This window comes from Terrapene carolina, unplaced genomic scaffold (assembly GCF_002925995.2).
Source record: "Terrapene carolina triunguis isolate 2854851 unplaced genomic scaffold, T_m_triunguis-2.0 Scaffold142, whole genome shotgun sequence".
Taxonomy (NCBI): Eukaryota; Metazoa; Chordata; order Testudines; family Emydidae; genus Terrapene; species Terrapene triunguis.
The window spans coordinates 1,518,287-1,529,467 of record NW_020664493.1 but is presented as its reverse complement, the minus strand read 5'-3'; the positions used below and the strand labels follow the sequence as shown (position 1 = coordinate 1,529,467).

Here is an 11,181-nt window from a genome sequence, read left to right as displayed (position 1 = left end):
GCTGTTGAAGCTGTTCCGCTGTGAAAAGTAATAGAGTGGAGCAGGGGCTTTGAACCCTGGGTATCCCATCTCCCAGTGGGTACCCTAACTACTAGACTGCAGTTTCTCTTGCCTAATGATTGTTGCCCTGTTGATATATCATTAAATTGTCATTGGGCCAGTCATGGATCATTAATCAGAAATAGGTGCTGTCATGTTGTCTCCAGTGGCTCACAACTGTGAGAGTCTGCCCTGAGGTAGGCAATCAAAAACAGTGCAGACACCCCAAATTGGCAGTGTGTTGTATAATTAGATTTTACCAACCGATAAGAAGTGTGAGCTTCAGGATTACTATATCAGTCTCACCACAGAGTCACAGATGGCTCTCCAGTCTATCTTGTCGCGCAGGCAAACTGGACTTAGTGATAAATGGTTACTTGCATCAAAAATCATAAAATATTCAGGTTGCTTCCAGTCCCAAGAAACAATCACTTATCCCAGATCAGTTAGTACCCTAGGTCTTACACCAAAGACATAACCTGTAGCCAATCCTGTAATAAAATATCTAAAGGTTTATTAACTAACAAAAAGAAATTAGAGTTATGAGTCTCTGGCCCTGTGAGAGTTCAGACAGCAAAGAGGTGAAAAATTCTCTTGTGATCCTGTTTTATCTTTTACATTTAGTCTTCCAGTCCACAAGAGGAGCTCTATTGCAGGTACCATTTCCAAGGTGTGATAGGGCCATTCACAAATCCTTTGTGTTCCAATGTTCCTTAATGGCCCATTTAATCTTTATAGGCCTCCTGAATGGGGGTGGGGTGGGGGAATTCCCATGCCTCAGTTCACAACTTGAGAGCAAACATTTTCAAAGTTATAAAGCAAAACTTACATATTTTCTTATAGCATGGAATACAGAATTGCACATGAGATTAATGCATGCAGCAATTTACAAGCATTTCATAGAGACTAAATATATTCATATAAGACTAATACCTATTTTGAACAAAACTAACCTCCAGGTGAGCTGGTTTGGTTTCCAGCTATGAATTTGTCAGTTCTTAGCAAAGGGCTACAGCTTTGGCCACAGCTGGCACTTCATTTATCAGTGTCACAGATGCCTCCGTACAACCTGAACCTCCCTGGCCGCTCTCTGAGATGGGTGGGATTTAGGACACACCCCTCTCATCAGCATCTCTCATTGGCTGGTTTAGACAGCTCCTTACCTAGTGTGCTGGCTTTTGTGGATCACGTTCTTAAGTGCCTGTCTTTCCCCATTCATTGTATAGCAGCATTTTTCAAAGTGGGAGTCCAACTCAAAAGCGGGTCACAAGTCTGTTGTAGAGGGTCACAAGATTATAAAAAATATTGCTGGGGGACTTGAAGGGAGTACAGCAGCTGCCACTCTCCAGCCACCCAGCTCTGAAGGCAGCACCACTGCCAGCAACTGCACAGAAGTAAGGTGGCAATATCGTGAGTATGTTCCTATAAGTATGTATGGATAATTTGCTATCACTTTTTTGGGAGGAGAGGTCATCACACCCTGAAATATTTTCAAAGGGGTGGCCCAGCAAAAGAAGTTTGAGAACTCCCATTGTATAGGAAGTCTAGGCACCTAACTCAGGCTTTGTGGATCACAGCATTATTCCTGTGATTTTTTAGGCTCCTAAAAATTTGATGCCATGATTCTCAGTGTTGCAATGCCTAAGTCCCTTCATGGATCCTTAGGTGATTTTGAAAATCCCTCTTGGTGCCTATCTTCAAGTTTAGGTGCCCTAAATACCTTTAAAATCTTGCCCTTAATAGCTAAGGAGACTGAATTGCCTTCCCACACCAGATAACAGTCCCTTCAGAACATGGTGCCACGGAGTGTGGGGGAGTCAAGGCCCCGCACCCCCCCACGTCCTGCGATTCACCATGACTCTCAGCCAGCCAGTAAAACAGAAGGTTTATTAGACGACAGGAACACAGTCCCAAGCAGGGCTTGTAGGTACAACCAGGACCCCTCAGCCAGGTCCCTCTGGGGGGCAAGGATCTTAGACCCCAGACTTGGGGTTCCCTGCCTCTTCAGTTTTGGGCTGGCTGGGAAACCAAAAACCCCTCCAGCAGGCTCTCTCCCTCTCCTTCTCTCCCCCGTCCCTTTGTCCAGTTTCCCGGGCAAAGGTGTTGACTCACCCCACCCCCCTTCCTGGCTCAGGTTACAGGCTCAGGTACCATCCCTCACCTAAAATCATCCCCTGCTCTCCCATCCCCCATGCAGATAGTCCAATAAAACTAAATGACATTCCCAGGTCAATCCACCCTGCTCCCTACTGCGTCACACATGGTAAGACTGACTGATAAAGCTTGCAGTGGAACTGTTTGTGCTCCCCCTGTCCTGTGGGTAATTAAAGACTTTAGCCTCCAAAGACATAGAATCATAGGACTGGAAGGGACCCCTGCACTCATGGCAGGACTAAGTATTATCTAGACCATTGCTAACAGGTCTTTGTCTAACCTGCTCTTAAAAATCTCCAATGATAGAGATTCCACAACTTCCCTGGGCAATTTATTTCAGTGCTTAACCATCCTCACAGTTAGGAAATTTTTCCTAATGTCCAACCTAAACCGTCCTTGCTGCAATTTAAACCCATGGCTTCTTGTCCTATCCTCAGAGGTTCAGAAAAACAATTTTTCCTCCCTCCTCCTTGTAACAACCTTTTACATACTTGAAAACTGTTATCATGTCCCCCCTCAGTCTTCTCTTTTCCAGACTAAACAAACCCAATTTTTCCAATCTTCCCTCACAGGTCATGTTTTCTAGACCTTTAATCGTTTTTGTTGCTCTTCTCTTGATTCTCTTCAATTTGTCCACATCCTTCCTGAAATGTGATGCCCAGAACTGGACCAATACTCCAGTTGAGGCCTAATCAGCGTGGAGTAGAGCAGAAGAATTACTTCTCATGTCTTGCTTACAACACCCCTACTAATACATCCCAGAATGATGTTTGCTTTTTTTTGCAACAGCGTTATACTGTTGACTCATATTTAGCTTGTGATCCACTATGACCCCCAGATCCCTTTCCACAGTAGTCCTTCCTAGGCAGTCATTTCCCATTTTGTATATGTGCAACTGATTTTTCCTTCCTAAGTGGAGTATTTTGCATTTGTCCTTATTGAATTTCATCCTATTTACTTCAGACCATTTCTCCAGTTTGTCCAGATTATTTTGAATTTTAATCCTATCCTCCAAACCACTTGCAACTCCTCCCAGCTTGGTATTGTCCGCAAACTTTATAAGTGTACTCGCTATGCCAGTATCTAAATAATTGAGGAAGATATTGAACAGAACCGGACCCAGAACTGATCCCTGCGGGACCCCACTCGTTATGTCCTTCCAGCATGACTGTGAACCACTGATAACTATTCTCTGGGAATGATTTTCCAACCAGTTTTGCACCCATTTATAGTAGCTCCATCTAGGTTGCATTTCTCTAGTTTGTTTATGAGAAGGTCATGCAAGACAGTATCAAAAGCTTTACTAAAGTCAAGATATACCATGTCTACCGCTTCCCCCCATCCACAAAGCTTGTTACCCCATCAAAGAAAGCTATCAGGTTGGTTTGACATGATTTGTTCTTGACAAATCTATGCTGACTGTCACTTATCACCTTATTATCTTCTAGATGTTTGCAAATTGATTGCTTAATTATTTGCTCCATTATCTTTCTGGGTACAGAAGTTAAACTGACTGGTATGTAATTCCCCAGATTGTGTTTATTTCCCTTTTTATAGATTGGCACTATATTTGCCCTTTTCCAGTCTTCCATGACTTTTCAAAGATAATCGCTAATGGCTCAAATATCTCCTCAGTTAGCACCTCTTGTGCTCCAGCCAGGGAGTGGGACTGGGGGCTTGCGCCGCTCTGCTTGTGCTGTGGCTCCGTGCGACTCCCGGAAGCAATGGCATGTCCCCTCTCCGGCTGGTATGTGTAGGGGCATCCAAGGGGCTCCACACGCTGCCCCCAGCGCCATCTCTGCAGCTTCAATTGGTCGGGAACCATGGCCAATGTGAGCTGCAGGGGCAGCACCTGTGGACGGGACAGAATGCAGAGCTGCCTGGCCGGTGCCGCGCCTCCACTTAGGAGCTGGGGTGGGGGGGCACATGCTGCTGCTTCCGGAAGCTGCTTGAGGTAAGCGCCACTCGGAGCCTGCACCCATGCCCCAACCCCCTACCCCAGCCCTGATCCCCTTCCCACCCTCCAAATCCCTCTGTTCCAGCCCAGAGCACCCTCCTGCACCTCAAACCCCTCATCCCCAGACGCACCCCAGAGTTTGCACCCAGCCGGAGCCCTCACACCCCCCACACTCCAACCCCCTCCCCCAGCCCAGAGCCCCCTCCTGCACTACAAATCCCCCAGCCTAGAGCCTCCTTCCATGCACCCCAATCCTCTGTCCCAGACTGGAGCCCACTCCTGCACCCTGAACCCCACATTTCTGGCCCCACCCTGGAACCTGCACCCCAAGCCCAGAGCCCATGCCCCCTCCCACATCCCAACCCCGAGCCTCAGCCCAGAGCCCCCTCTCATACTCTGAACCCTTCTGCTCCACACGCAGCCCGCTCCTGCATCCAAACCCCTCATCCCTGGCTTCACCCCAGAACCCGCACCTCCAGCCAGAGCCCTCACCCTCTCCCACATCCCAACCCCCTCCCCCAGCCCAGAGCCCCCCCCTCCCCCCTGAACTCCTCATTTCTGGCCCCACTCCAGAACCTTCACCCCCAGCCAGAGCCCTCACCCCCTCCCACACCCCAATTTTGTGAGCATTTATGGCACGCCATACAATTTCCATACCCAGATGTGGTCCTCAGGCCAAAAAGTTTGCCCACACCTGGTTTAGAACCTGCAAGTGACTTCTATTGGTTGTGACCATTTGGTAAATGCAGTGACTCAGAACAGCTTCTTCCAAACAAAGTATTACTTATTTATCTATAGGAATATAGCTGTGATGGGTGGGTGCCCCCACCCCTAAGCTCCTACCTGACCATGATTTGGGTTACTTACAGAGTCCTCCCTCCGTCTATGGCATACAAAGGATTCTCAAAACAATGCATACAAAAAGGTCCTTTTCCCTCTCTTTCCCCTGAGAGAGGAGTAATCAGAATAAGACAGAAGGACGGACAGTCTCTAAGGCCAAGTCTACACTACAGGCCTATATTGGTATAACCATGTTGCCCAGGGGGTGTGAAAAATTCACACCTGAGTGATGCAGTTATACCGACCTAACCACCCCATGTAGACAGCGCTATGTCGGCAGAAGAATTAACACTTCTTTGGGAGCTGGATTAACTACGCGGAGAAGCTCTCCCATTGGTGTAGGGGTGCAGGGTTGCCCCGGGGGGGGGGCAAGTGGGGCAATTTGCCCCAGGCCCCGGGCCTTGCAGGGGCCCCCACGAGAATATAGTATTCTAGAGTATTGCAACTTTTTTTTATGGAAGGGGCCCCCGAAATTGCTTTGCCCCAGGCCCCCTGAATCCTCTGGGCAGCCCTGTAGGGGTGTCTTCACTAAAGCACTACAGCTGCGCCGCTGTACGTGAAGACAAGCTTATAGGCAGTCTTTTTGGTCCCTCCTTTGGGGTTTGGCTTATGTGCAGGTATAGCAATATTTAATCAGGGTTGGAGTCTTCCTCCAGCCACTCCTTTGGGTCACCCCATCCCTGGTTCATACAGTTGCAGCTGTCTTCCTCTTTGTTGATTTGTTCTTGTAGCCAGCGGTCTTCTCCCTAGGCATCGCCCCTTCCTGTGGCAGGCTTTCCCTTTTTAAGCTTCTTCTCTGCAGGCAGAACAAGTCTTATAGTTGTGCTTGGTTGGTGCTGGCTGAGCCCAGAAAAGCATGTTAGCCTCCTCTCTACTACAGTGCGGATGAGCCCCCCCTTGCAGTGGCATTTCAGAAAAAAAAGTTAAAACAACAAATGACCTACATGCATATGTCTTACCTAAAGCTTAGCATGTCTCTCAAAGCTTTAGGCAGTCCCAGCTTCTCCCTGCTTTGGGGACTGAAGTTCCAGTTTGCTTCTCTCCATGCCCCTGTTCCTCCAGGATCCCCTTTTGATGCCCCTCAAAATTCCTTTGCCTGGCCTAGCTCTTCTAAACCTAGTCAAACCAGTTTATGCACCACATGTGAGGGACAGACCTCTGTCTGCATTGTCTGTTAAATAGGGGTGAGTGAGGTTACTAAAGCCCCCCCGGAGATGAGGTGAGCTCCAGCAAGAATTAACCTTTTGAATTCATGTAGCAAACAGCAATAAAAATAAGAGGTATACATAATAATAATACAGATAATTCCCATGTTCTTCACGGTAACTTGATATGAAAAATAACAGACAAAATACTTAGGGCCAGATGATAACCTAAGTAACTTCATGCGGGGATGAGGGGGAATTGCACAATCTCTCCTAGAGGGGGCCAATTTTTGTCAGAATGAGCACAGGAAACCTCATTCCCTACACCTCTAACTCTAAGGAAGCCCTTTCCAAATGCCTGAAGCTCTGTTGCTGTAGGGTAACATGCAGGAAAGCAGAAAGTGGGCAAGGCCAAGGGGATGTCCCCTCTCCATGGTGTCACAGTGGAAAAAAAATGCAGATTACATTTCTCTAAAGATGTGACCTCTACTCTTTCACTTGGAATTTTAATCTGTAATTCATTAGCACTCACCAACAGGAAATGTTTCCTAATATGCAGCCAAAATATCTTTCCTTTTCTTAGTCAGTTACATTACTTTAATGTACACAACCTCCTACAAACAATTCTTCTCCCTCCTTAGTGTTTAGTACAACCTTCAAATGCTTATTAACTTTGACCAATGCTTCCCTCTGCGTCCAACAGTGGAGAGCAGTACAAAATAATGGAAGCCTGCTGGAATTCATAGACTCATAGATAATAAGTCCAGAAGGGACCACTGTGATCATGTAGTCTGACCTCCGGTATAACACAGGCTACAGGACTTCCCTGAAGTAATGACTGTTTGAACTAGAGCAGAGCTTTTTTAAAAAAAAACACCCATTCTTGATTTAAAAATTGCCATACATGGAGAATCCCCACAACCCTTGATAAGTTGTTCCAATGGTTAATTACCCTCGCTGTTAAACATTTGTGCCCTATTTCCAGTCTGATGTAGTGCAGACTCTGTTGCCTGCTCCTCCTCTCCCTCTGATGCCAGTAAAGCTCCTCTGTGGGAGTTCCTACAAGCAACCCAATGTAAATTAATTCTGTCTGAAACAGTGTTAACTTGTATGGATCTCCACCCACACCCAGTGATTGCAGTCCCCCGGGGGAGGACATGGGAATAGCTATGTTCCCATGGGAGTGAAGGATTGATGATCATGTGGAGGCACATGGCCTCCATGTAGATATTCCTGACCTCTACTGGATCTCTGGGGATTTCTCAGGGATTTTTGCCCCTTTCCATGGCAAGCCCCAACCCTCTCAAAGGGAGATTAACAAGGAAACACCACAAGTTAACCGTCCCATATTCAGAAATGAACTGCATAAAGGGGCTGCACATTTTGTTCTTTCCTAGTTGTAATTTAAAAATAATAAAGATAGAAGAAACAGTGAGGCAGGGCCAGTGTGATGAATATGCATTCCATGCTGAAGTTGTCAGGGGAGGGCTAGCCTACTTAGATGAAGGCCCACAGATGGGAACCTCACTAAGGCTAGGCCAGCTCTGGGGAGTTAATTAACACACTAAGAAGGGAGGGTGTCTGGGAGGGAAGGAATAAAGGAGCTGTGTGGAGAGGACTTGCTCAACATGCTTGATATGTTTGGGACTAACCTTAAAGGCACAGGGTCTTGTTTTGTTTTCTCATAATAAAGCAATGCTAGAATTGTGTTCCTCTTCCTTATGGCTGCAAAGAAACTTTGAAATTGTGGCCTGAGTATAACTAATGCCTGTCTGAGTCTGCAGACAGCCTGAATCAATAGCTCTAAGGGATGTGAAATGCCCCAGGCCATTTGTCTCAACTCTGAAACCCTCTGCTGTCCCAAGAAGGGACAGGGCCACAGCACAAGGATGAGTTTATGAGGGGCTAGGGGCACGTGGATTGTGCCTCGTGCCCTGTATTGCCTTTCTGTGACGTTATTGACATAATCTAGGACCATATAGAACATGGTTGCAACCAAAGTCCTGTAGTGGCACCAAATCTTGTATAAAGGGGGTCAAATAAGGTATCTAAGACAAGGTTATGGTTTGCTGGTTATAATTATGGTGTCTATATGTGAGTATCATTTTTGTAGTTGAAGTTATGCATATTGACTCTATATTGTCTGTATTTCAAACTTATGCTATGCTTCTGGGAGACGTCCCAGACAAGTTGGTGTTAGCTCTGCCTAGCCTGCTTGATGGTCCATTAAGGACCATCAGCTATACAATTGACCCATTGAGAGAAGGCAGATACGCCTTGTAACACAGCAAAGTATGCAGGAACTTGCCCATGTGACTCCAGACTCCATTTTGCTGTAATTTTCCACAGTAAGGACAAAGAGGTGTTCTTATACCTGGAAAAGACTATAAAAGGCGGATGCCTCATCTCCATCTTGTCTTCAATCCTGCTTCTTACCTCTGGAGGGACGTTGCTACAAACTGAAGCTCTACACAAAGGACTGAATGACCCATCCCAGCTGTGGATGTACTCCAGAGACTTGATTTAAACCTGCAGTTTATTTCATCACTGCTACAAGCCTGAACCAAGAACTTTGCCATTACTGTATGTAATTGATTCCATTTAACCAATTCTAGCTCTCATATACATCTTTTTCCTTTTATGAATAAACCTTTAGATTTTAGATTCTAAAGGATTGGCAACAGCGTGATTTGTGGGTAAGATCTGATTTGTATATTGACCTAGGTCTGGGGCTTGGTCCGTGGGGATCAGGAGAACCTTTTTTCTTTTACTGGGGTATTGGTTTTCATAACCATTTGTCCCCATAACGAGTGGCACTGGTGGTGATACTGGGAAACTGGAATGTCTAAGGAATTGCTCATGTGACTTGTGGTTAGCCAGTGGGGTGAGACCGAAGTCCTCTTTGTTTGGCTAGTTTGGTTTGCCTTAGAGGTGGAAAACCCCCAGCCTTGGGATGTAACTGCCCTGTTTTAAGGAATTTGTCCTGAATTGGCACTCTCAGTTGGGTCCTGCCAGAACCAGCATTGTTACACTTTCTTTGACCTTTATAAATATTCCAGGTGTTTGAACTCTATCCAGGCATGAGAATCCTTCCTTGATCAGCCTGGCTTGTACTGGTCCATCGCATAGAGAAACAAAGGCAAGATGCGTGTCCCTTCCTGCTAGGATCTAATTTGCCCCCTCTTATGCGGTGTGATATCTGCTCATGCAAGTGGCACCAGCTGATTCTCCTCTCACAATCATGTAACCCTGAGTAGCTCTAATGAAGTCAGAGGACCTGCACCACTATAATACAGCTGTACATGGGAGGAGAATCAAGCCTGTTGACCACACAGGGATCGATAGTGTGAGCCAGTATTATGCAACTTGAGAAAAGCTTTCCAAATCACGCCTATAATTAGCAATGTTGTTTTCACTGTCTGTGCTTCATGCCACACACAGCTTAGAACTACACTGCAGCACTATCAGTTTAATGCTTTAGTAATTCCCCTTTGAGCTTTGTATATATTGAAACTATATACACATACCACATTCTTGAAGAACTTGTTCATAATTCTTCAGTCATATTGTATTTGCCAGGAAACTGGGGTGGGGGCATAACTGTTATGATGAATTATTAAACATAAATGTTTGATAGTAAGCAAATATTATAAGTTGTATGAACAAAAGATTTAGGTCTAATGATAAGCAAGAGAGTTCTTTACCCTGAGGACAGTTATTCACTTTTATTTGATGCCTGGTGCATAAATGAGCAAGTTTATACAATAAAAGTAATATAAATTGAGTGGTAGTTGTATATGTTAATATGAATGAAAGGTACAGACATACATCACACTAGGAAAAATTCAACCAGTGTAGGAACAACCCATGGAAGGGGTCTGCCTGAAACTCCATGAGTTGAAGCAGTCTCTTCTACTCATTCCATGAGGGGTGAGAAGTTTGCACCCCTATGTCACCATAGAACAGCCCAAAGGTGTGTCTCCTCAGCCAGTAGATGTCCTGAGATCTGTACCTCTTCATCCATGGTAACATAGCCTTTGCATATGTGCTCCCATTGGCCACCTAGCCTATGCCTGTACAAAGCCTTTTCTGAAAGGACAGCAGATGTGGAGTCTTGGGGCAGGTCTACACTACAGATACCTCTGTAGAGCTTAAGTGAAGATGTTCGCATGCCAATGGGAGAGAGCTCTCCTGTCGCCATAGTTAATCCACCTCCCCAGAGGCAGTAGCATGTCAATGGGAGATGCTCTCCCATTGACATAGTGTTGTCTACACGGGTGCGGAGGAGCACGGTTATGTGACATAACTATGTCACTCGGGGGGTGGATTTTCACACTGCTATAGGTCTGTAGTATAGACCAGACTTAAGGTAATGCTGCTTCTGGCTGTGCTAGAATAAACATAGATAGATGCTTGGATATCTGCTTCCTCAGAAAGGGAGTATACTGCAGAGCACAAATGCTCCACGTCTCCAGCCTTGCCCCATATCAAGCCCTGCCCAGATGGAGTTCTGGCCAAGGGGCTTCTATGAGCTTCCCTGGAGGAAGAACATGTGATCTAGAATTGCTGTTTGCTTCTTCCAAGACTGCTACACAAGTTGTGCCCCATGTGGCTTCCTTCTGTATACTGAAATGGAAGGGGCCATTGTGCCCAGTTTCCATCATGAGCAAATACAGCGAACACTGTGTGGATGTTTTACACAAAATAAAGCGTGCATGTCCTGCGAAGTCTTACTTAGTCCTATATACAGGGCTCAGTTGTTCCATTTATGAAAAGCATTGAATTGGAGCAGGACTTTTGTGTATGTGTGTGCCGAACCACTCAGCCCTAAAGGGTGCTGGAGAGGGATTGTGCCCCAGGAGGTTCAATCCCCCAATCAGTCCACCCTCACCTCACAATCCTAGTATATAGGGGGAATGAGCAAGATGCACCGCCCTGGGGATAATGCAGCCTGCTTCCCCAGGCATGCTGGGCCAGCTCACTGCAGCAGGTGATGGGGCTATTGCTCTGCCTCTGTCCCCTTTGAAAGATTTCTGCTCCCAGCTG

At 46.1% G+C, this 11,181-nt stretch overlaps 1 protein-coding gene across 1 annotated transcript in view; it reads right to left on the bottom strand.

The window, feature by feature from the left end:
- LOC113406855 (conserved oligomeric Golgi complex subunit 6) overlaps positions 1 to 8 on the bottom strand; it is a 98,681-nt gene extending 98,673 nt beyond the window's left edge. The window contains exon 1 of the mRNA XM_026653644.1: positions 1 to 8. This exon is cut by the window's left edge and continues 61 nt beyond it. The gene's annotated coding sequence lies outside the window, so the exon portion shown is untranslated.
- Positions 9 to 11,181: the final 11,173 nt, after the last annotated feature.